Genomic DNA, 26,120 nt, shown 5'->3' on the forward strand with positions numbered 1-26,120 from the left:
GTTCTAGTTGTCTCTCCCAGTCTCCCTGGCAGCATCAGTGGAGGGCTCTGGATGTGGGAACCCGCAGAGGAAATGTAATAATATCCCTCACGGGACACTGGCTATACCCGCTCTGATTCATAGTGTCTTTGTGTGTGCACGCGAACGCGGCTTACATCTGTCTCACCAGAACGCTGTGTAAACTCTGCCTTTAGTGAACCACATCCAATTACAGCAACAGAAAACATGTATCGAGTAGAGTTGTAGCCCTGACTGTTGAGCTGGAGCTGGGCCCTGGGTTTAATGCTGTATATTTGTCTGAGGCCTGTAGCCCTGATTGGTGGTGTAGCTGGGCCCTGGGTTTAATGCTGTATGTTTGTCTGAGGCCTGTAGCCCTGACTGTTGAGCTGTAGCTGGGCCCTGGGTTTAATGCTGTATGTTTGTCTGAGGCCTGTAGCCCTGACTGTTGAGCTGTAGCTGGGCCCTGGGTTTAATGCTGTACGTTTGTCTGAGGCCTGTAGCCCTGGTTGGTGGTGTAGCTGGGCCCTGGGTTTAATGCTGTATGTTTGTCTGAGGCCTGTAGCCCTGACTGTTGAGCTGTAGCTGGGCCCTGGGTTTAATGCTGTACGTTTGTCTGAGGCCTGTAGCCCTGACTGTTGAGCTGTAGCTGGGCCCTGGGTTTAATGCTGTACTTTGTCAGAGGCCTGTAGCCCTGGTTGGTGGTGTAGCTGGGCCCTGGGTTTAATGCTGAATGTTTGTCTGAGGCCTGTAGCCCTGGTTGGTGGTGTAGCTGGGCCCTGGGTTTAATGCTGTACGTTTGTTTGAGGCCTGTAGCCCTGACTGTTGAGCTGTAGCTGGGCCCTGGGTTTAATGCTGTACTTTGTCAGAGGCCTGTAGCCCTGGTTGGTGGTGTAGCTGGGCCCTGGGTTTAATGCTGTATGTTTGTCTGAGGCCTGTAGCCCTGGTTGGTGGTGTAGCTGGGCCCTGGGTTTAATGCTGTATGTTTGTCTGAGGCCTGTAGCCCTGGTTGGTGGTGTAGCTGGGCCCTGGGTTTAATGCTGTACGTTTGTTTGAGGCCTGTAGCCCTGACTGTTGAGCTGTAGCTGGGCCCTGGGTTTAATGCTGTACTTTGTCAGAGGCCTGTAGCCCTGGTTGGTGGTGTAGCTGGGCCCTGGGTTTAATGCTGTATGTTTGTCAGAGGCCTGTAGCCCTGACTGTTGAGCTGTAGTTGGGCCCTGGGTTTAATGCTGTATGTTTGTCTGAGGCCTGTAGCCCTGGTTGGTGGTGTAGCTGGGCCCTGGGTTTAATGCTGTATGTTTGTCTGAGGCCTGTAGCCCAGTTTGGTACTGTGCTGTGTATCCTGAGTGATTGACAGCAGGTCTATTGGTGCCAGATTACATTATTCACCATTGCTAACAAGCCACTAATCTGCCCCAACGCTCCACAATCGAGGGTTTGATTCTCAGCGTGGAACGATTCTCTCTCACCCGACACTGCAGTCAATTAAGCCTTCGAGGGAGAGAGAGGGGGAGAAAGGGATGTGGCGAGAGGGTTGAGATTAAAAGAGAGAGAAAGAGTGTGTGAACGGCCAAATGAGCTCTTGAGTCACAACAGAGCACCCAATGTTGCACCCACTAAGCAACCCCCCCAACACATACACCTGTATATAGCCTCGTTGTTGTTATTTTATTGTTATTCTTGCGCTAAGGGACAACTACATGAGAGAGAGAGAGAGAGAAAGTAAAGGAGGTTGGATAGAAGAGGGAGAGAGTATGTGGTGTGTCAATTTGATACTGGGAGGGTGAGGGAAAGTGGGTGAGTGGGAAAGAAAGAGAAAGTGTCTCAGACTGGAAGAGAGGGATAGTCAGGGTGTGTGGGAGGTCTGTCTCCGCCATGGTGGTTCTCTTCTCTGTCTGTCTCTCTCCCAGCATGGGTTCCTGGCAGCCCACATACTCTACTGCTCTAATCAATTACACTAAACCCTGGGAACACCACTTGACCACCGTGTCCTTAAAAAAACACACACACACACACACACTGCTACCCTGAATTGGGTGATTACTCCATTCAAAGTCTGTCAGAGAAATGAAGGGAAGTCTTTAGTAGTTAGTCTTAAAAGCCTTAATTATCTTGCCATTTCTATAGAGCTTAGTTAAAATACAGAGAAACGATCAGAACGTCAATGCATTTCCACACATAGCCTTCACCAGAGACATACAGTTGGCTGGGATAACACCAGTTACCCTACACCTCGGTGAGACAAATCAAACCCATTCATCAATCTATACTGTGTAGGCTAGTAGTTGCTATATCCTATATGGTGATGACATATCCTCAGTGGGATAGAGAGCCAAGTTCTGCTTGGTGCAGTAGAGAAGAGCAGAACAGTCCCGTGATGAAAAGCATACCTACAGTGCCTTCAGAAAGTATTCACACCCCTTGACCTTTTTCCACATTTTGTTAAATTGAGATTTTTTCTACATACAGTAGTAGCCCATAATGTGAAAGTGGAATTATGTTTTTCGACAGAAGCACAAACAGATATAATATTTGATTAAAACATAATCATTTCAAACCTTGCTTACATTTGGTATTCAAGCACATATACAGTGAATTTGAAAAGTATTCAGACCCCTTTACTTATATCACATTTTGGAACGTTACAGCCTTATTCTAAAATGGATTAAATATTTTAAAATGTCCTGAGCAATATATACAGAATACCCCATAGTGACAAAGCAAAAATAGTTAAAAAAAAAAATGTTTGCTAATGTATTACAAATAATGAACATTATTTTTGATGGTAGTCTACTTGTGGTAAATTAAATTGATTGGACATGATTGGATATATAAGGACCCACAGTTGACGGTGCACGTCAGAGCAAAGACCAAGCCACGAGGTCAAAGGAATTGTCCATAGAATTCCAAGATAGGATTGTGTTGAGGCACACATCTGGGGAAGGGTACTAAAAAAAATCTGCAACTAACTTTGAAGGTCCCCAAGAACACAGTGGCCCCATAATTCTTAAATGGAAGAAGTTTGGAACCACCAAGACTCTTCCGAGACCTGGCCGCCCGGCCAAACTGAGCAATCGGAGGAGAAGGGCCTTGATCTGGGAGGTGACCAAGAACCGAATAGTCACTCTGACAGAGCTCCAGAGTTCCTCTGTGGAGATGGGAGAACCTTCCAGAAGGACAACCGTCTTTGCAGTACTCCACCAATCAGGCCTTTATGGTAGAGTGGCCAGACAGAAGCCACTCCTCGGTAAAATGCACATGACAGTCCACTTGGAGTTTGCCTAAAGGCACCTAAAGGACTCTCAGACAATGAGATACAAGATTCTCTGGTATGATGAAACCAAGATTTAACTCTGGCCTGAATGCCAAGAGTCACATCTGTAGGAAACCTGGCACCATCCCTATGGTGAAGCATGGTGGTTGGAGTCTAGTAAGGATGGAGGGAAAGGTGAACGGAGCAAAGTACACAGAGATCCTTGATGAAAACCTGCTCCAGAGCGCTCAGGACATCAGACTGGGTCCGAAGGTTCACCTTCCAACAGGACAACGACCCTAAGCACACAGCCAAGACTAAACAGGAGTGGCTTTGGGACAAATCTCTCAATGTCCTTGAGTGGCCCAGCCAGACCCCGGACTTGAATCCAATCAAACATCTCTCAGGAGAAACCTGAAAATAGCTGTACAGCGACGCTCCCCATCCAACTTGACAGAGCTTGAGAAGATCTGCAGAGAAGAATGGGAGAAATTACCCAAATACAGGTGTGCCAAGCTTGTAGCTTCATACCCAAGAAGACTCGAGGCTGTAATCGCTGTCAAAGGTGCTTCAACAAAGTACTGAGTAATGGGTCTGAATACTTATGTAAATGCAGTGCGATTTTAGCATTGGGGCAAAACAATATAATGTGGGATGCATGCCAGCAAAGCCACTACACAACACCACACTAAACAATACATAAATTGCACTATACTGGTGACAAACGGTTCCCACACACTGTTAGGGCCTACATAGGGCTGTCCCAACAGCAGCAACACCTTACCACCGCTACACCTTGTCTGGCAGTGAAACAGTTCATTCAGCCTCATTTACTGCCTTTAAAAACAACATAGCTAATAAAAATAAAAACATAGGTGATACTGACACATTAGATATATATTTTTTTACATTGTTTGCAAACTGATATGTAACATGTATTAATGCCAAAATAACATGCAAAACAGCCGAGTCCCCCCAAAATATTTGTTATATACACACTACCTTTCAAAAGTTTGGGGTCACTTAGAAATGTCCTTGTTTTTGAAAGAAAAGCACGTTTTTTGTCCATTAAAATAACATTGATCAGAAGTACAGTGTAGACATTGTTAATGTTGTAAATAACTATTGTAGCTGATTTTTTTATGGAATATCTACAAAGGTGTACAGAGGCCCATTATCAGCAATCATCACTCCTGTGTTCCAATGGCATGTTGTGTTAGCGAAGTTTATAATTTTAAAAGGCTAATTAATCATTAGAAAACCCTTTTGCAATATGTTAGCACAGCTTAAAACTGTGGTGCTGATTAAAGAAGCAATAAAAGTGGCCTTCTTTAGACTAGTTGAGTATCTGGAGCATCAGAATTTGTGTATTTGTATTTGTTGCTACCAAAGCAAATTACTGTGCTGTTTGTAACTACCCTGGTAGGTTGATTGTCAACTTGATCCAGATTACAGGCACTGGTTACAGGACATAACAAGGATGCTTCGTACTGTTCGACACAGGAGCATGAGTACAGGACATAACAGGGCTGTACGGGACATAACAAGGCTGCTTCAGACTGTTCTACACAGGAGCACGAGTACAGGACATAACAAGGCTGCTTCAGACTGTTCTACACAAGAGCACGAGTACAGGACATAACAAGGCTCTACAGCACATAACAAGGCTGCTTCTGACTGTTCTACCACAGGAGCACGAGTACGGGACATAACAAGGATGCTTCGGACTATTCTAACACATGAGCACGAGAACAGGACATAACAAGGCTGCTTCAGACTGTTCTACCACAGGAGCACGAGTACAGGACATAACAAGGCTGTACGGGACATAACAAGGCTGCTTCTGACTGTTCTACCACAGGAGCACGAGTACAGGACATACAGGACATAACAAGGCTGCTTCAGACTGTTCTACCACAGGAGCACGAGTACTTGTTATGTGTAGAACAGTACGAAGCATCCTTGTTATGTCCTGTACTCGTGCTCCTGTGTAGAACAGTCAGAAGCAGCCTTGTTATGTCCTGTACTCGTGCTCCTGTGGTCGAACAGTACGAAGCATCCTTGTTATGTCCTGTACTCGTGCTCCTGTGGCAGAACAGTACGAAGCATCCTTGTTATGTCCTGTACTCGTGCTCCTGTGTAGAACAGTCTGAAGCAGCCTTGTTATGTCCTGTACTCGTGCTCCTGTGTAGAACAGTACGAAGCATCCTTGTTATGTCCTGTACTCGTGCTCCTGTGTAGAACAGTACGAAGCATCCTTGTTATGTCCTGTACTCGTGCTCCTGTGTAGAACAGTCAGAAGCAGCCTTGTTATGTCCTGTACTCGTGCTCCTGTGTAGAACAGTACGAAGCATCCTTGTTATGTCCTGTACTCGTGCTCCTGTGTAGAACAGTACGAAGCATCCTTGTTATGTCCTGTACTCGTGCTCCTGTGTAGAACAGTACGAAGCAGCCTTGTTATGTCCTGTACTCGTGCTCCTGTGTAGAACAGTTATGAATGACAGAGAGTGACACAGCTTTATGGGTGATGAAGAGAAATACAAGGATGTGGCTAATAGAGGAAGGATATTATGAATGACAGAGTGATATAGCTTTATGGGTGATGAAGAGAAATACAAGGATGTGGCTAATAGAGGAAGGATATTATGAATGACAGAGTGATACAGCTTTATGGGTGATGAAGAGAAATACAAGGATGTGGCTAATAGAGGAAGGATATTATGAATGACAGAGTGATACAGTTATTATGGGTGATGGAGAGAAATACAAGGATGTTATGCGATAAAGAGAGACAGAAGGGCGGTAAAGAATGGGGATGAAGAGGAATACAAGGATGTTATGCGATAAAGAGAGACAGAAGGGTGGTAATGAATGGGGGATGGAGAGAAATACAAGGATGTTATGCGATAAAAGAGAGACAGAAGGGCGGTAATGAATGGGGGATGGAGAGAAATGCGATAAAGAGAGACAGAAAGGATGTTATGCGATAAAGAGAGACAGAAGGGCGGTAATGAATGGGGGATGCGATAAAGAGAGACAGAAGGGCGGTAAGAATGGGGGATATACAAGGATGTTATGCGATAAAGAGAGACAGAAGGGCGGTAATGAATGGGGGATGGAGAGAAATACAAGGATGTTATGCGATAAAGAGAGACAGAAGGGCGGTAATGAATGGGGGATGGAGAGAAATACAAGGATGTTATGCGATAAAGAGAGACAGAAGGGCGGTAAAGAATGGGGGATGGAGAGAAATACAAGGATGTTATGCGATAAAGAGAGACAGAAGGGCGGTAAAGAATGGGGATGGAGAGAAATACAAGGATGTTATGCGATAAAGAGAGACAGAAGGGCGGTAAAGAATGGGGGATGGAGAGAAATATAAGGATGTTATGCGATAAATAGAGACAGAAGGGCGGTAAAGAATGGGGATGGAGAGAAATACAAGAATGTTATGCGATAAAGAGAGACAGAAGGGCGGTAAAGAATGGGGATGGAGAGAAATACAAGGATGTTTTGACAGAAGGGCGGTAATGAAAAGAGAGACAGAAGGGCGGTAATGAATGGGGGATGGAGAGAAATACAAGGATGTTATGCGATAAAGAGAGACAGAAGGGCGGTAATGAATGGGGGATGGAGAGAAATAAAAGGATGTTATGCGATAAAGAGAGACAGAAGGGCGGTAAAGAATGGGGATGGAGAGAAATACAAGAATGTTATGCGATAAAGAGAGACAGAAGGGCGGTAAAGAATGGGGGATGGAGAGAAATACAAGGATGTTTTGCGATAAAGAGAGACAGAAGGGCGGTAATGAATGGGGATGGAGAGAAATACAAGGATGTTATGCGATAAAGAGAGATAATGAAAGAGAGACAGAAGGGCGGTAATGAATGGGGATGGAGAGAAATAAAAGGATGTTATGCGATAAAGAGAGACAGAAGGGCGGTAATGAATGAGGGATGGAGAGAAATACAAGGATGTTATGCGATAAAGAGAGACAGAAGGGCGGTAATGAATGGGGGATGGAGAGAAATACAAGGATGTTATGACAGATAAAGAGAGACAGAAGGGCGGTAATGAATGGGGGATGGAGAGAAATACAAGGATGTTATGCGATAAAGAGAGACAGAAGGGCGGTAAAGAATGGGGGATGGAGAGAAATACAAGGATGTTATGCGATAAAGAGAGACAGAAGGGCGGTAATGAATGGGGATGGAGAGAAATATAAGGATGTTATGCGATAAAGAGAGACAGAAGGGCGGTAATGAATGGGGGATGGAGAGAAATACAAGGATGTTATGCGATAAAGAGAGACAGAAGGGCGGTGCGATAAAAGAGAGACAAAGAATGGGGGATGGAGAGAAATACAAGGATGTTATGCGATAAAGAGAGACAGAAGGGCGGTAAAGAATGGGGGATGGAGAGAAATACAAGGATGTTATGTGATAAAGAGAGACAGAAGGGCGGTAAAGAATGGGGGATGGAGAGAAATATAAGGATGTTATGCGATAAAGAGAGACAGAAGGGCGGTAAAGAATGGGGATGGAGAGAAATACAAGGATGTTATGCGATAAAGAGAGACAGAAGGGCGGTAAAGAATGGGGGATGGAGAGAAATACAAGGATGTTATGCGATAAAGAGAGACAGAAGGGCGGTAAAGAATGGGGGATGGAGAGAAATATAAGGATGTTATGCGATAAATAGAGACAGAAGGGCGGTAAAGAATGGGGGATGGAGAGAAATACAAGAATGTTATGCGATAAAGAGAGACAGAAGGGCGGTAATGAATGGGGGATGGAGAGAAATACAAGGATGTTATGCGATAAAGAGAGACAGAAGGGCGGTAATGAATGGGGATGGAGAGAAATACAAGGATGTTATGCGATAAAGAGAGACAGAAGGGCGGTAATGAATGGGGGATGGAGAGAAATACAAGGATGTTATGCGATAAAGAGAGACAGAAGGGCGGTAATGAATGGGGGATGGAGAGAAATACAAGGATGTTATGCGATAAAGAGAGACAGAAGGGCGGTAATGAATGGGGGATGGAGAGAAATACAAGGATGTTATGCGAAAAGAGAGACAGAAGGGCGGTAATGAATGGGGGATGGAGAGAAATACAAGGATGTTATGCGATAAAGAGAGACAGAAGGGCGGTAAAGAATGGGGATGGAGAGAAATACAAGGATGTTATGCGATAAAGAGAGACAGAAGGGCGGTAATGAATGGGGGATGAAGAGAAATACAAGGATGTTATGCGATAAAGAGAGACAGAAGGGCGGTAATGAATGGGGGATGGAGAGAAATACAAGGATGTTATGTGATAAAGAGAGACAGAAGGGCGGTAAAGAATGGGGGATGGAGAGAAATATAAGGATGTTATGCGATAAAGAGAGACAGAAGGGCGGTAATGAATGGGGGATGGAGAGAAATACAAGGATGTTATGCGATAAAGAGAGACAGAAGGGCGGTAAAGAATGGGGGATGGAGAGAAATACAAGGATGTTATGCGATAAAGAGAGACAGAAGGGCGGTAATGAATGGGGGATGGAGAGAAATACAAGGATGTTATGCGATAAAGAGAGACAGAAGGGCGGTAAAGAATGGGGGATGGAGAGAAATACAAGGATGTTATGCGATAAAGAGAGACAGAAGGGCGGTAATGAATGGGGGATGGAGAGAAATACAAGGATGTTATGCGATAAAGAGAGACAGAAGGGCGGTAAAGAATGGGGGATGGAGAGAAATACAAGGATGTTATGCGATAAAGAGAGACAGAAGGGATGTACAAATGAATGGGGGATGGAGAGAAATACAAGGATGTTATGCGATAAAGAGAGACAGAAGGGCGGTAATGAATGGGGGATGGAGAGAAATACAAGGATGTTATGCGATAAAGAGAGACAGAAGGGCGGTAATGAATGGGGGATGGAGAGAGGGCTGACGGTGTTGAATAGAGTAAGAGAAGAGATGAGTCAGCATTACTTTTAAAAGATGAACTGGTCTTAAGATGCTGTCCCTAAGTGCTCTGACCCCGGTGGCAACAAGAATAGACTACAAACACAGTTGAGCCAAAAGCAACACACTACAAAAACAAGGTGGTTTCTAATTATGCCAATGATTTTCTCCTTCCCTGATTGGCTTCACCTCTTCTTTGGTTTTACGGGCGTGTGTCAAATAAAATAAAATGGTATTTGTCAAATGTGCTGAATACAACAGGTTTAAACTTGAATGTGAAATGCTTACTTACGAGCCCTTTCCCAACAAAGCAGAGATAAAAAGTAATACAAAATGAGCCAATTCTAAAAAAGGAAATAGTAAGACAATAAAATAACAATATACAAGGAGTACTACCGGTACCAAGTCAATGTGCAGGGGTACGAGGTAGTTGAGCTTGTTGAGGCATGTACATGTAGGGAGGGATAAAAGTGACTCGGCAATCAGGAGAGATAATAAATAGAGTAGCAGCATCGGATGTGGAGAGTGTGAGTGTGTGGCGCCAATTTGCATGTGTGTGTGTAAGCATATTTACATTTATGTAGTGTGTGTGTGTAAGCCCCAGCACCAAATGATGGCAGTCTGCATGTTAGTGCTCAGCTAGTTTAGTAGTATGTGAGGTGTCAAGTGTCACCATCACCAGCATTGGCACATTCACCTGACCTGACCACTGGGCCATATTAAGACCAGTCACCTGACCTGACCACTGGGCCATATTACAGAGACCAGTCACCTGACCTGACCACTGGGCCATATTACAGAGACCAGTCACCTGACCTGACCACTGGGCCATATTATAGAGACCAGTCAGCTGACTTGACAACTGGGCCATAGTAATCTCCACTACTAATGACAGCTTTAGGAAGTGAGCTTGTGTGTGTGTGTGTGTGTGTGTGTGTGTGTGTGTGTGTGTGTGTGTGTGTGTGTGTGTGTGTGTGTGTGTGTGTGTGTGTGTGTGTGTGTGTGTGTGTGTACTTGTTTTGCTACCTTATTAGGACCCCAACAATTCACTGACTGTCCTGACAAGTAAGGAAAACGAGACATTTTTGGAAAAGTCAGGAATCTTTTCATGTCCTGAATTTGTTAGAATTCTATTTTAGGGTTTTTGGGTTAGGGTTTTTGGGTTAGGGTTAAGGTTAGGTTAAGGAGTAGTGTCAAAATGGTCAAAACATTTGACTCCCCCAAAAGTCCTGAAATTTCACGAAAATAAAGCTGTGTGTGTGTGTGTTTGGTAACCACAGGGCTGAGATTTATTTCCCTGTCTGGAACTATCCTCCAGACCCATCCATCACTGTCCCCCTCAAACTCCCAGTTGACAGCCCAGGACATGCAGAGTCTGCTAGGTATCTGCGCCAGACAACTACCCCTCTCCGGTGCCTGCCTCTCTCTCTCTTTCAATTCAATTAAATGTACTTCTCTCTCTCGTGGGGCTCACTAAGGTAACTTCCATTCAGTCTTTCTTTATACAAACCGTGGCTTCTACCGGAGAGAGAGAGGAAAGGAGGGAAACTTAATCCGGCTATAGAAGTAGAGGAGGAACAGACGGGGTCTACCAAAATACCCTCCCTGTTTCTCCTACACACACAACCCACACAGCCTTCTGCTCAGCACCCCATAAACACCCCCAACGCTGCTGCCAGCACACACTCCTCTCCTATGGAGAATCTAACATGAACTTGTGTCTTCTGGAAACATCATGTCTATGTAGCACACAGTATGATACAAAACTCTTCCATTAATTAAAGGTGTTCAGAATACTCAACTCACCATAATCCTCCATTTAGAGCTGGGCTGGAACTAAAGCATGCACATCGTATCGCTATTCTCCTGAGACCTGTTTTTCAAAAGTTATCTATCTGGATTTTGCCTATCGGATAGGATTAAATACATAGAACTAAAATGCATAGATTGGGAGTCCCCAATTCCATTCAATGATTTGTCTGTTCTATTCATTCTATTTTTATGCATGAAATCCTATCCGATAGGTGAAATCCAGATAAATAACTTTTGAAAAACTGAGCCATGGGGATGACCACCCCTGCCCTCCTCCCCATCCTTAAGCCAAAGGGTTGTGCAATCACCCCAAGGCTTGTTTTATGGGCGAAGGCTTTTGTCCTGTTTTTGACCAGCGACAGCAGAACAAAACATTTGCTCCCAAATAAAACCAGGTCGTCATGAATACAGATTTGATCACCATTCCCACCCCTTCCTTTGACACCACAATCAAACCACTTAATGTCGATATTCTCAGTACACACACACAGTGGTAGAGAGACCAGCGCAGTACACACACACAGTGGTAGAGAGAGACCAGCACAGTACACACACACAGTGGTAGAGAGACCAGCACAGTACACACACAGTGGTAGAGAGACCAGCACAGTACCCACACACAGTGGTAGAGAGACCAGCGCAGTACACACACACAGTGGTAGAGAGAGAGACCAGCACAGTACACACACACAGTGGTAGAGAGAGAGACCAGCACAGTACACACACACAGTGGTAGAGAGAGAGACCAGCACAGTACACACACACAGTGGTAGAGAGATAGACCAGCATTCTACACACACACAGTGGTAGAGAGACCAGCACAGTACACACACACAGTGGTAGAGAGAGAGACCAGCACAGTACACACACACAGTGGTAGAGAGACCAGCACAGTACACACACACAGTGGTAGAGAGACCAGCACAGTACACACACACAGTGGTAGAGAGAGAGACCAGCACAGTACACACACATAGTGGTAGAGAGAGAGACCAGCACAGTACACACACACAGTGGTAGAGAGACCAGCACAGTACACACACACAGTGGTAGAGAGAGAGACCAGCACAGTACACACACACAGTGGTAGAGAGAGAGACCAGCACAGTACACACACACAGTGGTAGAGAGAGAGACCAGCACAGTACACGCACACAGTGGTAGAGAGACCAGCACAGTACACACACACAGTGGTAGAGAGAGAGACCAGCACAGTACACACACACAGTGGTAGAGAGAGAGACCAGCACAGTACACACACACAGTGGTAGAGAGAGAGACCAGCACAGTACACACACACAGTGGTGGAGAGAGTCACACAGCAGGAAATGGTATGAAAGAACACTCCATTCGGCTGGCCTGTAACAGTCATGCAGAAACGAGCTGTGTTAAGGGTTTCCCCATGTTTCTGTAAGGACATGGCACTCAATAGGAATGTAGAGGGAGTGTGCGTGCATTGTGGGGGATATCAAAAGAAGGCCTCTGATTGGTAGTTTTAAAGTGAGGTGTTCCCATTCAGCCATTCTGATAGGTAAGAGCAGGACAGGACCAGATGAACACTGAGACAGAAATTGTCATACACACACTCATGCTCTTGCTACTCACACACACACATACACGCACTATCTAGAGGTGTCCATTTGTGGTGCCAACATGTTCACCTGTGAGCTTTGGCCCGTAAACCCAAGCTGACAGCTGGTGGTTAAAGCTAGTGATGGAGATAGGTGTTTCCAGTTTCAGAGATTTTTTGTAGTTCATTCCAGTCATTGGCAGCAGAGAACTGGAAGGAGAGGCGGCCAAAGAAAGAATTGGTTTTGGGGGTGACCAGAGAGATATAACTGCTGGAGCACGTGCTACAGGTGGGTGATGCTATGGTGACCAGTGAGCTGAAATAAGGGGGACTTTACCTAGAAGGGTCTTGTAGATGACATGGAGCCAGTGGGTTTGGCGACGAGTATGAAGCGAGGGCCAGCCAACGAGAGCGTACAGGTTGCAATGGTGGGTAGAGGTTTAACGTCCCAAAACACTGACCTGGAGAATTTTTTTAGACCATAGCAAAGAATACCGCCCACTTGCCCTCCAACACACTTCCAGCAGCATCTGGTCTCCCATCCAGGACAAACCCTGCTTAGCTTCAGAAGCAAGCCAGCAGTGGGATGCAGGGTGGTATGCTGTTGGCCTAATATTGACTGTGTGTGTGTGCTCAGTCATTTGAGGGTGTTGTGATGGTGTGTGGGGGTGTGCTGTTACTGTCTTAAAAAACATGAGATCTTATGCGTTGCTGCACCCATTTGCGGGTAGAACTTATTTTCTTGTGCACAGATCTGGAAAGCATCAATCGAGAATGATCAAAACAGATTCCTAACAAGGCAGGTAGGCCAACACACACACACACACACACACACACACACACACACACACACACACACACACACACACACACACACACACACACACACACACACACACACACACACACACACACACACACACAGAGTGGGTTGGCCGTGCTCTAAGTGCAGCTTTTTATTCCTCTGCATTTGTCTTGATTCATTACCGTCAAATAATGTCTGAGCGCTGCTCATCGCTCACTCGCCTGAATAACCGTCTTCCTTTAGGCAACAATAAAAGGACACTCTAAAATGTGCAGTTTTGCACAAAACACAATGCCACAGATGTCTCAAGTTTTGAAGGAGCATGTAATTGACATGCTGACTGCAGGAATGTCCACCGGAGCTGTGTCCAGAGTATTGAATGTTCATTTCTCTACCATAAGCCTCTTCCAACGTCGTTTTAGAAACTTTGGCAGTTCGTCCAACCGACCTCACAACTATAGACCACATGTAACCACGCCAGGCCAGGGCTTCCACATCCATTTTCTTTACCTGCGGGATCGTTTGTCGGGGGGGGCCTATGCCCTCCCAGGTCCACCCATGGCTGCACCCCTACCCAGTCGTGAAATCCATAGATTAGGGCCTAAATCATTTATTTCAATTGACTGATTTCCTTATATGAACTGTAACTCAGTATAATCTTAGAAATTGTTGCATGTTGCGGTTATATTTGTGTTCAGTATATTTGGATAACTATTTACAGGTCTTATGGCTTGGGGGTAGAAGGTGTTCAGGGTGCTGTTGGTTCCAGACTCTGCGCTCCGGTACCGCTTGCCATGCGGTTGCAGAGAGAACAGTCTATGACTAGGGTGGCTGGAGTCTTTGACAATATTTAGGGCCTTCCTCTGATACCGCCTGGTATAGAGGTCCTGGATGGCAGGGAGATCAGCCCCAGTGATGGACTGGGCCGTACACACTACCCTCTGTAGCGCCTTACAGTTGGATGCCAAGCAGTTGCCCTACCAAGCGGTGATGTGGCCAGTCCAGATGCTCTCTATGGTGCAGCTGTAAAACTTTTTGAGGATCTGAGGGTCATGATAGGTCCTTAGTGATAGGCTTGGTTGGTATTCAGATTGTCAGATCTTCATACCGACCATGTGCCATACCGGGATATTCGGTAATACCGGCACTGAACACAAGGGGTGCTGTATTCAAACTTCACTGATACTCTGTAATCCAAAGGTTAGCAATGCTAACAAGTACATGTAAAATCCTATAGAGAATGCTAATTAAATGCTAACAAGCACATTGCAAAGATTTTGTATAGTTTCTGACCTAAAGTATTCAAGTATTTTATACAGTTAACTTAACAGTTATAAGATATCTAGCTGGCAAACATTTAGTTGTAAATTGCATACTGTAATTAAATCACCTGGCCCATGCTGCACAACAGTGAGTGCCTCTCATTGTTCATAATAATGTGACAGGTGAAATGAAGAACGCAATGTTCTTTATATCCTGACGTTTTGCACAAGTTGACTGCAGATATTTACTTAAAAAGTAGCTACGAATATTCAAATGTATTTAAAAACTTCAAAGAAATGGTTCAGTTTTCCAAATCCCTAGGTATACGGTCTATACCCTCGCCACTATAGTCCCGTTGATGTGAATAGGGGTGTGCACAAATGGGGGTGTGCTCGGCCCTCCTTTTCCTGTAGTCTACGATCAGCTACTTTATCTTGCTAACGTTGAGGGACTGGTTGTTGTCCTGGAACGACACTTCCAGGTCTCTGACCTCCTCCCTATAGGCTGTCTCATCGTTGTCGGTGATCAGGCCTACCACTGTTGTGTTGTCAGCAAACTTAATGATGGTGTTGGAGTTGTGCTCAGTCGTGGGTGAACAGGGAGTACAGGAGGGGACTAAGCACGCACCACTGAGGGGTCCCCGTGTTCAGGACCAGTATGGCGGATGTGTTGTTACCTACCCTTACCACCTGGGGGCAACCCGTCAGGGAGTCCAGGATCCATTTGCAGAGGGAGTCTGAGGTCTTTATGAGACATAAATGCTTCAAAATTGACAAAAAATGACATTGGCTGATTAAGATTATCTCATAGAACAAAACATTTGAGATCTTCTAAGCCTGTGTTTACCACAAACCTTATTTTCTGCGTTAATCCGAAAACCCAACAAAAACGCCATTCATTTCCCCATAGACTTTGTCCAACGAGCCATGGAGGGGTTTGTGCCTACAAAAAGACACCATAACTATTCTCTCTCGGCATAACATGTAGGTCACTACACAACACCAGCAGTAATTCCCTTAACATAGAGATCAATAGTAATAGCGTATTTTTGTAGGCACTGTCTTTCGCAAACGCAGGAACGCCCACATGCAGGAACGCCCCGAATTACGTGCTGCAGTTGCACACTGTTGAAAACCACAAATGAAGAAGAACAAAAATGAACGCCCAACTTAAAAAAAATATATATATTTTTAATTTTAATTTTTATTAACAACAAATCAATACATAAAGCACACGAGGGAACACAAAAGCATACATAGATTACAAACAATGGACAATCGAGCTAGGGGGTACAATATCACATTACAATTACACAAGGACCTTAAGGGACATGCATATACTTACAATTCTAACAGTTTTTTTGTTAGTAGAGCATTTAACCGTCTTAAAATACAGTTCAATTTCTTTTTGTAGAATACGAAAATGTGGTTTTCTGTTTGTAAATTTACATTTGTGTATATGAAATTTGGCCAAAAGAATAATGAAATTAATTACATAAAAATGATTCCGCTTATTTCTATTGTATGTAAAGAATCCAAACAGTACATCTCTCCACAATAGTGTAAAATCTTCATAAATGTGTTCAATTATAAACCTACAAATGAACGCCCAACTTCCGCTCGACAGGTGAAGCCCGTGACGTCACCGACTCGGAAAGTGCGAGGAACTGCTTCATGAAAACAAAAAATAATTCGCCGTTTTGTTTAACTCTTAGAAACAATCTTGCGTAATATACGGCAACGATATGTGTGGTTTCGGTAAGTTAACTTTAAGTAGCGTATATTTTAGTGGTGGAAGCAACTTATTGTGTTAACTTTAGCGAGGCAACCATTATGTCTAGGTTGCACAGGTGTTCGTTTGCGTATTTCGAAAGTAAACCAATGATCCACCAATGATGCTTTTAACAGTAAATTAGCTAAACATTTGGTGAGGACTGGGGAGTCCAATAAGGGACACTGTTGATTCAGTGTTTCAGATGCTTATATGGGGTTTGCCTGTACACTCGACTTTGAGTTGCATTGAATTTAATTCTACGTCAGGCAGAAATTAGCGTTTGAATCGGGAAAGTTTCCTCTCACCACCGCTACAAACAATAATTTTGAATAAAAGTACATTTTAACGTACTTTACCGGTTGGTCCTGTTGGCGGTAGGAATGTGAGACGATATCTCCACACGAGTGTAATTACATAAACTTTTCAAAGCGCCGGTAGTGAGTTCAGGTTTCACAACATAAAAATACACGCATGAAATAGCCGATTTACCGAGCTTGTGCACGTTTACATGGTTCTGCACATGCTTCATCTGAACGGCTCTACCATAGCTTTTAAAAGTTATAGAATTATACTTTCCTGTGGATATATTCTCAATTTCCTACCACCAAAATTACCAACCGCACGGTCCGGTAAAGTATGTTAAAATATACTTTTATTCAAAATTCTGGCTTGAAGAGGTCGTGAGAGTTAACTTCCCTGATTCATGCTAATTTCTGCCTGACTCGAATTCAATGCAATTCAATATTGGGTTTCCAGGTAAATCTGGGGTGTATTCATTAAGTCTTGCAACGGAAACAAGTGACAGTTTAAGAACCAAACGGAAGCAAACATGGCCATCAGAACGAAACAGGAGACTACCTGAATTTGTGCAATAGAAACCAAAACCTTTTCAATTTGGAGTAGACAGTTGCAAAACGTTTACCAACGAAATCCGACTAATGACTAGTACCATCTTGTTTGATCATGTAGAGCCTATTAGAACCATCAGTCTATTGTTTGTATAAGTCAACATTCCACACCTTTAGTGTTATAAATGTTTCTACCAACTAATAGGCCAAAGTTGAGGCTTACTTACTTTTATATAGGTAAACAGAACTAGAATGAGATTAAACTGCCATTCTCTATGGTGATTCCTGTGCACTCGACTGTAATCTTATTTCCATTCAAGTAGTACACTGAAAAAACAATTATCTTCAGTGCTTTTCAATGAGGACAATGTGGAATTGGAATTAGTTTAACTTTCTGAATCAATGGTATTGACCCCAACCCTGGTAGCCTACTTTACAACAATGACCACACAATGATGACCGTGTGCTGATCTGTCAGATAAGGAGAAGGGCCCGGGGCGTCTGATGAAGAAGGGGTTTACTCTGATCCTGGTGGGTCACATTAACTTCATTCTGGGAGCCATCATCCACGGCAGCATCCTGCGCCACATCTCTAAACCCAACGACCAGATCACCACCGAGTTCACCGCCGCCAACATCATCTCCGTCACCTCCGGACTGCTGGTCAGTCAGAGAATTATAGATAACGATAGTAACAATTAGTAATAACGTGATGTTATAGACAGAAACTGAAATGTTCTGTTTCCATTTTCAGAGCATTGCAACAGGAATCATTGCCATATTGGTGTCAAGAAATCTGTCAGTTTGGAAGCTGGTAAGACCATCAATAACAAGAAAATATAATTTGTAAGATATAATGAACACCATTAAGTCTGCAACTGTCACCTCTTCACCTCCTCTCATCAAAATGTTCCCCACCTCCTTGACTCCTCTTTCTCCATCGCTTTCTCTTTCTCCCTGTCCTTCTGTTCCCCAACTCCAGCACATAGGTCTTCTGATTAGTTCCTTCCTGAATGCCCTACTCTCTGCAGCCTGTGGCATTAGCCTCACCATTGCCAACGAGGGAGGGGCCTCATGTTGGGCTGCAACTTCACTGACTTGCCAATCAACGCCCGCTCGCCAGTCAAAGCAGACTGCCCCTTTGACACCACACGGATTTATGTAAGTCTATCTCTCTCTCGCTCTGTCTCTATGCTCCTTTGACACCACAAAAATATACATATGTATAAAGTCTCTCTCTCTCAATCTATATGGCTATTAGCCTCACTATTGTAAGTCGCTCTGGATAAGAGCGTCTGCTAAATGACTTAAATGTAATGTAAATGTATTGCCACACACACACACACACAGTGCCTTCGGAAAGTATTCAGACCCCTAGACCTTTTCCACATTTTGGTAGGTTACAGCCTTATTCTAAAATTAAGTAGTTTTTTTCCTCATCAATCTACACACAATACCCCATGACAGGGTTTTAGAAATTTGTGCTAATTAATAAAAAACTGAAATATCACATTTGCATAAGTATTCAGACCCTTCACTCAGTACTTTGTTGAAGAATCATTGGCAGTGATTACAGCCTTGAGTCTTCTTGGGTATGATGCTACAAGCTTGGCACACCTGTATTTGGGAAGTGTCTCCCATTCTTCTCTGCATATGCTCTCAAGCTCTGTCCGGTTGGATGTGTAGCTATTTTCAATTCTCTCCAGAGATGTTCGATAGGGTTCAAGTTCAGGCTCTGGCTGGGCCACTCAAGCACGTTCAGAGACTTGTCCCGAAGCCACTCCCGCGTTGTCTTGGCTGTGTGCTTAGGGGTCGTTGTTCTGTTGGGAGGTAAAACCTTCAACCCAGTGAGGTCCTGAGTGCTCTGGAGCAGGTTTTCATCAAGGATCTCTCTGTACTTTGTTCCGTTCACCTTTCCCTCGATCCTGACTAATCTCCCAGTACTTGCCGTTGAAAAACATATCCGCTGCATGATGCTGCCACCACCATGCTTCACCGTAGGGATGGTGACAGGTTTCCTCCAGACGTGACACTTTGCGTTCAGGCCAAAGAATTCAATCTTGGATTTGTCAGATCAGAGGATCTTGTTTCTCATAGTCTGAGAGTCTTCAGGTGCCTTTGGTGAGCTCCAGTTAGGCTATCATGTGCCTTTTACTGAGGAGTGGCTTCTGTCTGGCCACTCTACCATAAAGGCCTGATTGGTGGAGTGCTGCAGAGTTTGTTGTCCTTCTGGAAGGTTCTCCCATCTCCACAGAGGAACTCTAGACCTCTGTCAGAGGGACCAATGCCCTTCACCCCTGATTGCTCAGTTTGGCCGGGCGTCCAGCTCTAGGAAGAGTCTTGGTGGTTCAAAACTTCTTCCAATTAAGAATGATGGAGGGCACTGTGTTCTTGGGGACCTTCAATGCTGAAAACATTTTTTGGTACCCTTCCCCAGATCTGTGCCTCGACACAATCCTGTCTGACCTCTATGGACAATTCCTTCAACCTTTTTGCTCTGACATGCACTGTCAACTGTGGGACCTTTTATATAGACACATTTGTGCCTTTCCAAATCATGTCCATCAATTGAATTTACCACAGATGGACTCCAATCAAGTTGTAGAAACATCTCAAGGATGATTGATGGAAACAGGATGCACCTAAGCTCAATTTCGAGTCTCATAGCAAAGGGTCTCAAATACTTATGTAAATAAGGTATTTTTGTAATTAATACATTTGCAAACATTTCTAAACCTGTTTTTGCTTTGTCATTATGGGGTAGTGTGTGTAGATTGATGAGGGGGGACAATTTAATCAATTTAAGAATAAGGCTGTCATGTAACAATGTGGAAAAAGTCAAGGGGTCTGAATACTTTCCAATGGCTGTGCGTGTATGTATATATCTCTTTCATTCTCTCCAGGACACTGCCCTGTCTCTGTGGTTCCCATGTGTACTTCTGGCTGGACTGGAAACAGGACTTTCTATCTGGTGCTTCGTAGTGGGACTGGTACTGAGGGGTCTAGGACCCTGCTCTCACACATACCTCAAAGAACAGGTAACACTCACTCACTCACTCACTCACTCACTCACTCACTCACTCACTCACTTACTTCTTTCTCCATCTCTCCTGTTTCTGTTCTCTGTGCCAGCTGGAGGAGGAGGCTCTAACTAATAGGGCAGATCCAGAGTACTCACTCCAGGTCCGGAGCCTGATTGGTCAACACTACGCATAGAGGACTGCCACAGACCGGGAGGTGAGGGTTCAGTCCACTGGAGCTTGATCCTTCCAACAGATTATAGCCCCTTCTCCTTTCCCATTGCTCTAGGCCAGGGATGTGCAACGACGGCAACTATTTGTAGGCCTGTGGATTAAATTAAATGTATTTATAAAGCCCTTCTTACATCAGCTGATATCTCAAAGTGCTGTACATAAACCCAGACTAAAACCCCAAACAGCAAGCAATGCAGGTGTAGAAGCACGGTGGCTAGGAAAAACTCCCTAATAAGGCCAGAACCTAGGAAGAAACCTAGAGAGGAACCAGGCTATGAGGGGTGGCCAGTCCTCTTCTGGCCATGCTGGGTGGAGATTATAACAGAACATGGCCAAGATGTTCAAAAGTTCATAGATGACCAGCACGGTCTAATAATAATCACAGTGGTTGTCGAGGTTGCAACTCAGGAGTAAATGTCAGTTGGCTTTTCATAGCCGATCTTTCAGAGAATCTATACCACTCCTGCTGTCTCTAGAGAGTTGAAAACAGCAGTCTGGGACAGGTAACATGTCCGGTGAACAGGTCAGGGTTCCATAGCTGCAGGCAGAACAGTTAAAACTGGAGCAGCAGCACGGCCAGGTGGACTGGGGACAGCAAGGAGTCATCATGCCAGGTAGTCCTGAGGCATGGTCCTATGGCTCGGGTCCTCCGAGAGAGAGTAAGAATTAGATGTCACACAGGACACCGGACAAAACAGGAGAAATACTCCAGATATAACAGACTGATCCTAGCCCCCCGAAAACATAAACTACTGCAGCATAAATACTGGAGGCTGAGACCGAATTGATCGGGAGACACTGTGGCCCCGTCCGACGATACCCCCAGACAGGGCCAACCAGGCAGGATATAACCCCACCCACTTTGCCAAAGCACAGCCCCCACACCACTAGAGGGATAGCTTCAACCACCAACTTACCATCCTGAGACAAGGCCGAGTATAGCCCACAAAGATCTCCGCCACGGCACAACCCAAGGGGGGGCACCAACCCAGACCGGAAGATCTTGTCAGTGACTCAGCCCCGATAATAGGGTTAGAGGCAGAGAATCCCAGTGGAGAGAGGGGAACCGGCCAGGCAGAGACAGCAAGGGTGGTTCGTTGCTCCAGTGCCTTTCCGTTCACCTTCACACTCCAGGGCCAGACTACACAATCATATGACCCACTGAAGAGATGAGTCTTCGGTAAATACTTAAAAGTTGAGACCGAGTCTGCGACTCTCACATGGGTCGGCAGACCATTCCATAAAAATTGAGCTCTATAGGAGAAAGCCCTGCCTCCAGCTGTTTGCTTAGAAATTCTAGGGACAGTTAAGAGGCAGGATTTGGCAGGACCAAATCGGAAAGATAGATAGGAGCAAGCTTTGTAGGTTAGCAGTCAAACCTTGAAATCAGCCTTTGCCTTAACAGGAAGCCAGTGTAGAGAGGCTAGCACTGGAGTAATATGATCCATTTTTTGTTCTAGTCAAGATTCTAGCAGCAGTGTTTAGCACTAACTGAAGTTTTCGGTGCTTTATCCGGGTAGGCAGAAAGTAGAGCATTGCAGTAGACTAACCCAGAAGTGACGAAAGCATGGATTCACTTTTCTGCATTATTTTTGGACAGAAAGTTTCTGATTTTTGCAATGTTGCGAAGATGGAAAAAAGCTGTCCTTGAAACAGTCTTGATATGTTCGTCAAAAGAGAGATCAGGGTCCAGAGTAACGGCGAGGTCCTTCACCATTTAATTTGCGACGACTGTACAACCATCAAGATTAATTGTCAGATTCAACAGAAGATCTCTTTGTTTCTTGGGACCAAGAACAAGCATATCTGTTTTGTCCGAGTTTAAAAGTAGATCATTTTCAGCCTTCCTTATGTCTGAAACACAGGCTTCCAGCGAGGGCAATTTTGGGGCTTCACCATGTTTCATCGAAATGTACAGCTGTGTGTCATCCTCATAGCAATGAAAGTTAACATTATGTTTCCGAATGACATCACCAAGAGGTAAAAATATATAGTGAAAACAATCGTGGTCCTAAAACGGAACTTTGAGGAACACCGAAATTTACAGTTGATTTGTCAGAGGACAAACCATTCACAGAGACAAACGGATATCTTTCCGACAGATAAGATCTAAACCAGGCCAGAACTTGTCCGTGGAGACCAATTTGGGTTTCCAATCTCTCCAAAATAATGTGGTGATCGATAGTATCAAAAGCAGCACTAAGGTCTAGGAGCACAAGGACAGATGCAGAGCCTTGGTCTGACGCCATTAAAAGGTAATTTACCACCTTCACAAGTGCAGTCTCAGTGCTATGATGGGGTCTAAAACCAGATGGAAGCGGTTCGTATACATATTTTGTCTTCAGGAAGGCAGTGAGTTGCTGCGCAACCGCTTTTTCCCAAAAATTTGAGAGGAATGGGAGATTCAATACAGGCCGATAGTTTAAAAAAATATTTTCTGGGTCAAGGTTTGGCTTTTTCAAGAGAAAAAACTGCCACTTTTTTAGTGAGTTTGGTACACATCCGATAGATAGATAGAGACATGTATTATGTTCAACATAGGAGGGCCAAGCACAGGAAGCAGCTCTTTCAGTAGTTTAGTTGGAATAGGGTCCAGTATGCAGCTTGAAGTTTTAGAGGCCATGATTATTTTCATAATTGTGTCAAGAGATATAGTACTAAAACACTTGAGTGTCTCCCTTGATCCTAGGTCCTGGCAGAGTTGTGCAGACTCAGGACAACTGAGCTTTGAAGGAATACACAGATTTAAAGAGGAGTCCGTAATTTGCTTTCTAATGATCATGATCTGTTCCTCAAAGAAGTTAATGAATTTATCACAGCTGAAGTGAAAGCCATGCTCTCTTGGGGAATGCTGCTTTTTAGTTAGCTTTGCGACAGTATCAAAAACATTTAGGATTGTTCTTAATTGAGGAAAATAAGTTGGAAAATAAGGATGATCGAGCAGCAGTGAGGGCTCTTCGATAATGCACGGTACTGTCTTTCCAAGCTCGTCGGAAGACTTCCAGTTTGGTGTGGCGCCATTTCTGTTCCAATTTTCTGGAAGCTTTAGAGCTCTGGTATTTTCTGTATACCAGGGAGCTAGTTTCTTAGGACAAATGTTTTTGTTTTTAGGGGTGCGAATGCATCTAGGGTATGCGCAAGGTTAAATTGAGTTCCTCAGTTATGTGGTTTACTGATTTTTGTACTCTGACGTCCTTGGGTAGGTGGAGGGAGTCTGGAAGGACATCTAGCAATCTTTGGGTTGTCTGAGAATTGGATCAATCCCCCCAGGATAAAAATAATAGTATTATATACTAGGTGCAATTTAAAAATGTGGTTCTGCATCAGCAGTTATGTCAGTCACTGACAGTCACTCATTTAGCCCATGTCAGCTACAAAAATGTAATCTCGCCAGCTATCTAAACTTGTACTAATTGTGGTCAAATTAACGACCGGGGGGCCCTCATTGATTTTGTTTGTTACTCTCACTCAGATATCATATTTAAAACTGCAATAATTTCTGTATATCCAAAGGCCAAACGTGTACAATTTCAGGAAATTAGCTTCAAAACTTGTCAAGAGGGGGGTCGCTAAAATGTTTTGTTTGCAAGGTGGGGTGGCCCCTCAGTGAAATGTTGACTGCATGTGTGGGTATGGATGTGGGTACGCAGACTCACAAGCCACTGTGGCCCCTAATGATGAGTTCAGATTGTTGTGGCCCCCACACCCCATCAGTTACTCATCACTGCTCTAGGGGGCACCACGGTGCCTAATGGTGCTTGTTTTAGTGAACCTGCAAAACACAAGTACTTCATAGGTCTGTGTAATTACCATTTAATTTGAGGTTATTTCTGCATGGTAAACGGAAGTGCTACCGTTTTACATGTAATCTGCTTCCTTCAGATCTGCCACAACTAAAGATATGTTTCAACTGAGCTGAAGTAATATCTCTCCTCATGCTTTCTTGTCAACAGTGTTTGATGACGAAGGTGTGACTGAGCCTCTTCGTCTTCAGAGAACCTCCCTGGTGCCTTTACCTCCATTCATACCAAAGACTCTCCTCTCCCTCAACGTGATAGGCTAGCTAGACTGCTGGATGACATTGTCTCCGTGTCTGCCTCAGAATGTCTGTCCTCCCCTCGATCCGCCAACATTTCACAAATGCAAAATTACAAACGCCTGTAGTGTAGAGATTATTTATGGATCAATATCTTCGTTATAGTATTTTAAATAATTGCATTTAATCACATTTTGCATTTATCATGCTTCATGCTTTTTCATTTTCTGCACATGTTATTTCCTCCTTTTAACAGCAACACACTGTTATATACCTCGTTAAATTTAACGACTAACTCTCAGCTAAGCCAAAGATGTTGTTTTATGACTACTCTTGTATTTAACTACCAATCTCAGCCAAAGATGTTTTATTGTCATGTGTGTTTTTGTAACCTGATTATGTCTACCTGCCTGATCTACCAGGCCTCGATGCACTCCATAGTGTTTACTACTCTGTTATTTCCTGGCTTGAATGTATACTGTGGGGATATGGGAATATAATGCCTGAGAGGGGCTCTGAGGGTTCATCTCAAATTCCTAGAAACAAATCTCCCACATTGCAGTTTTCTCCCAATTTTATTTCTCCTGCAGGTGCATATAGAAGAAGGGGAACAGGGAGAGCTGAACCACTTTAGTGTACTGAGACGCACACTGAAATTTTGACTGAAACCCAATGCAGCAGAGCAGCCCCTGGGGGCCGGGGTGCATGAGTGGTCAGGTAGACACCAGTATGTAGGTCATACAGGTGTAGCTGGGATGGGCTCACATTCCCCGACACCAGGCAGAAGTGATCAGTTTAGTGCTGAAACTGTTAATCTGGTGCTGGGTTAAATCAAGCGGGTCGTAATCTTTGCACACAACGCTAATCCCCCGATCTGAGGGGTGAATCAATATTGATATAAGGAGGTGACTGACCCTGTCCCAACCAAGGTTGTTTTTTATGCGTGGCCAGCTGAATGTTGTTCCTCCAGGGCTGCCATATGTTGTACTGTGGTACTACTACTTTAGTGGGTGTCCACTAGCTTCCATAGCCACAAAGTCATATTCCACAGTCACAAAGTTGTAATTTGCTACAAAAACAAGCTTTTTGGTTTTAATTTAAGGTTAGCAGTGTGGTTAAGTTCAGGGCTAAGGTTAGGTTTAAAATGGCATTTTAAGACTTTAATTGTAGAAATGGGTGGGGTGTATGCCTTTGTGGTAACTAGTGTCGACCACTTTGGAGGGATAAACTAGTGTAGGCTACTCATTAGAATGAGCTGGATTTCACTGAGTTTAAACCCTGGTGGTCACTGGAATGTGGTCCAATAACATTTTATGTGTAAATTTTTTATTCAGGAAGTCAGTTGAACTTCCTGAATTGATCCTGACCATGATCTCAATCTACATTTCATGCATGGTGTGTTTTGGTTGCCTGCAGTATGTTTTTTTACATGAAGTTGCATGTGTTTAGTTGATTTTATATTTAAGGACTGCACCGATCAATGTGTTCAACGTTTTTATATGGAATAATTTTCTTCAAATAAATGTTAACTCTTTGATTTATCATTACTATCCT

At 44.1% G+C, this 26,120-nt stretch overlaps 1 protein-coding gene and 1 pseudogene across 6 annotated transcripts in view; both read left to right on the forward strand.

Annotated features, from left to right (window-relative positions):
- The window catches only part of LOC118372819 (frizzled-3-like), a 99,667-nt gene that overhangs the window by 1,848 nt on the left and 71,699 nt on the right, over nt 1-26,120 (forward strand). The gene's annotated exons all lie outside the window — the stretch shown is intronic.
- Nucleotides 16,220-26,110, forward strand: LOC127913605 (keratinocyte-associated protein 3-like; annotated as a pseudogene). Its single transcript, XR_008086155.1, has 7 exons — nt 16,220-16,412; nt 17,755-17,939; nt 18,031-18,090; nt 18,259-18,437; nt 20,180-20,314; nt 20,409-20,513; nt 24,484-26,110. The product of XR_008086155.1 is annotated as a keratinocyte-associated protein 3-like (transcript).

The sequence above is a fragment of the Oncorhynchus keta genome, chromosome 29, assembly GCF_023373465.1.
Source record: "Oncorhynchus keta strain PuntledgeMale-10-30-2019 chromosome 29, Oket_V2, whole genome shotgun sequence".
NCBI lineage: Eukaryota > Metazoa > Chordata > Actinopteri > Salmoniformes > Salmonidae > Oncorhynchus > Oncorhynchus keta.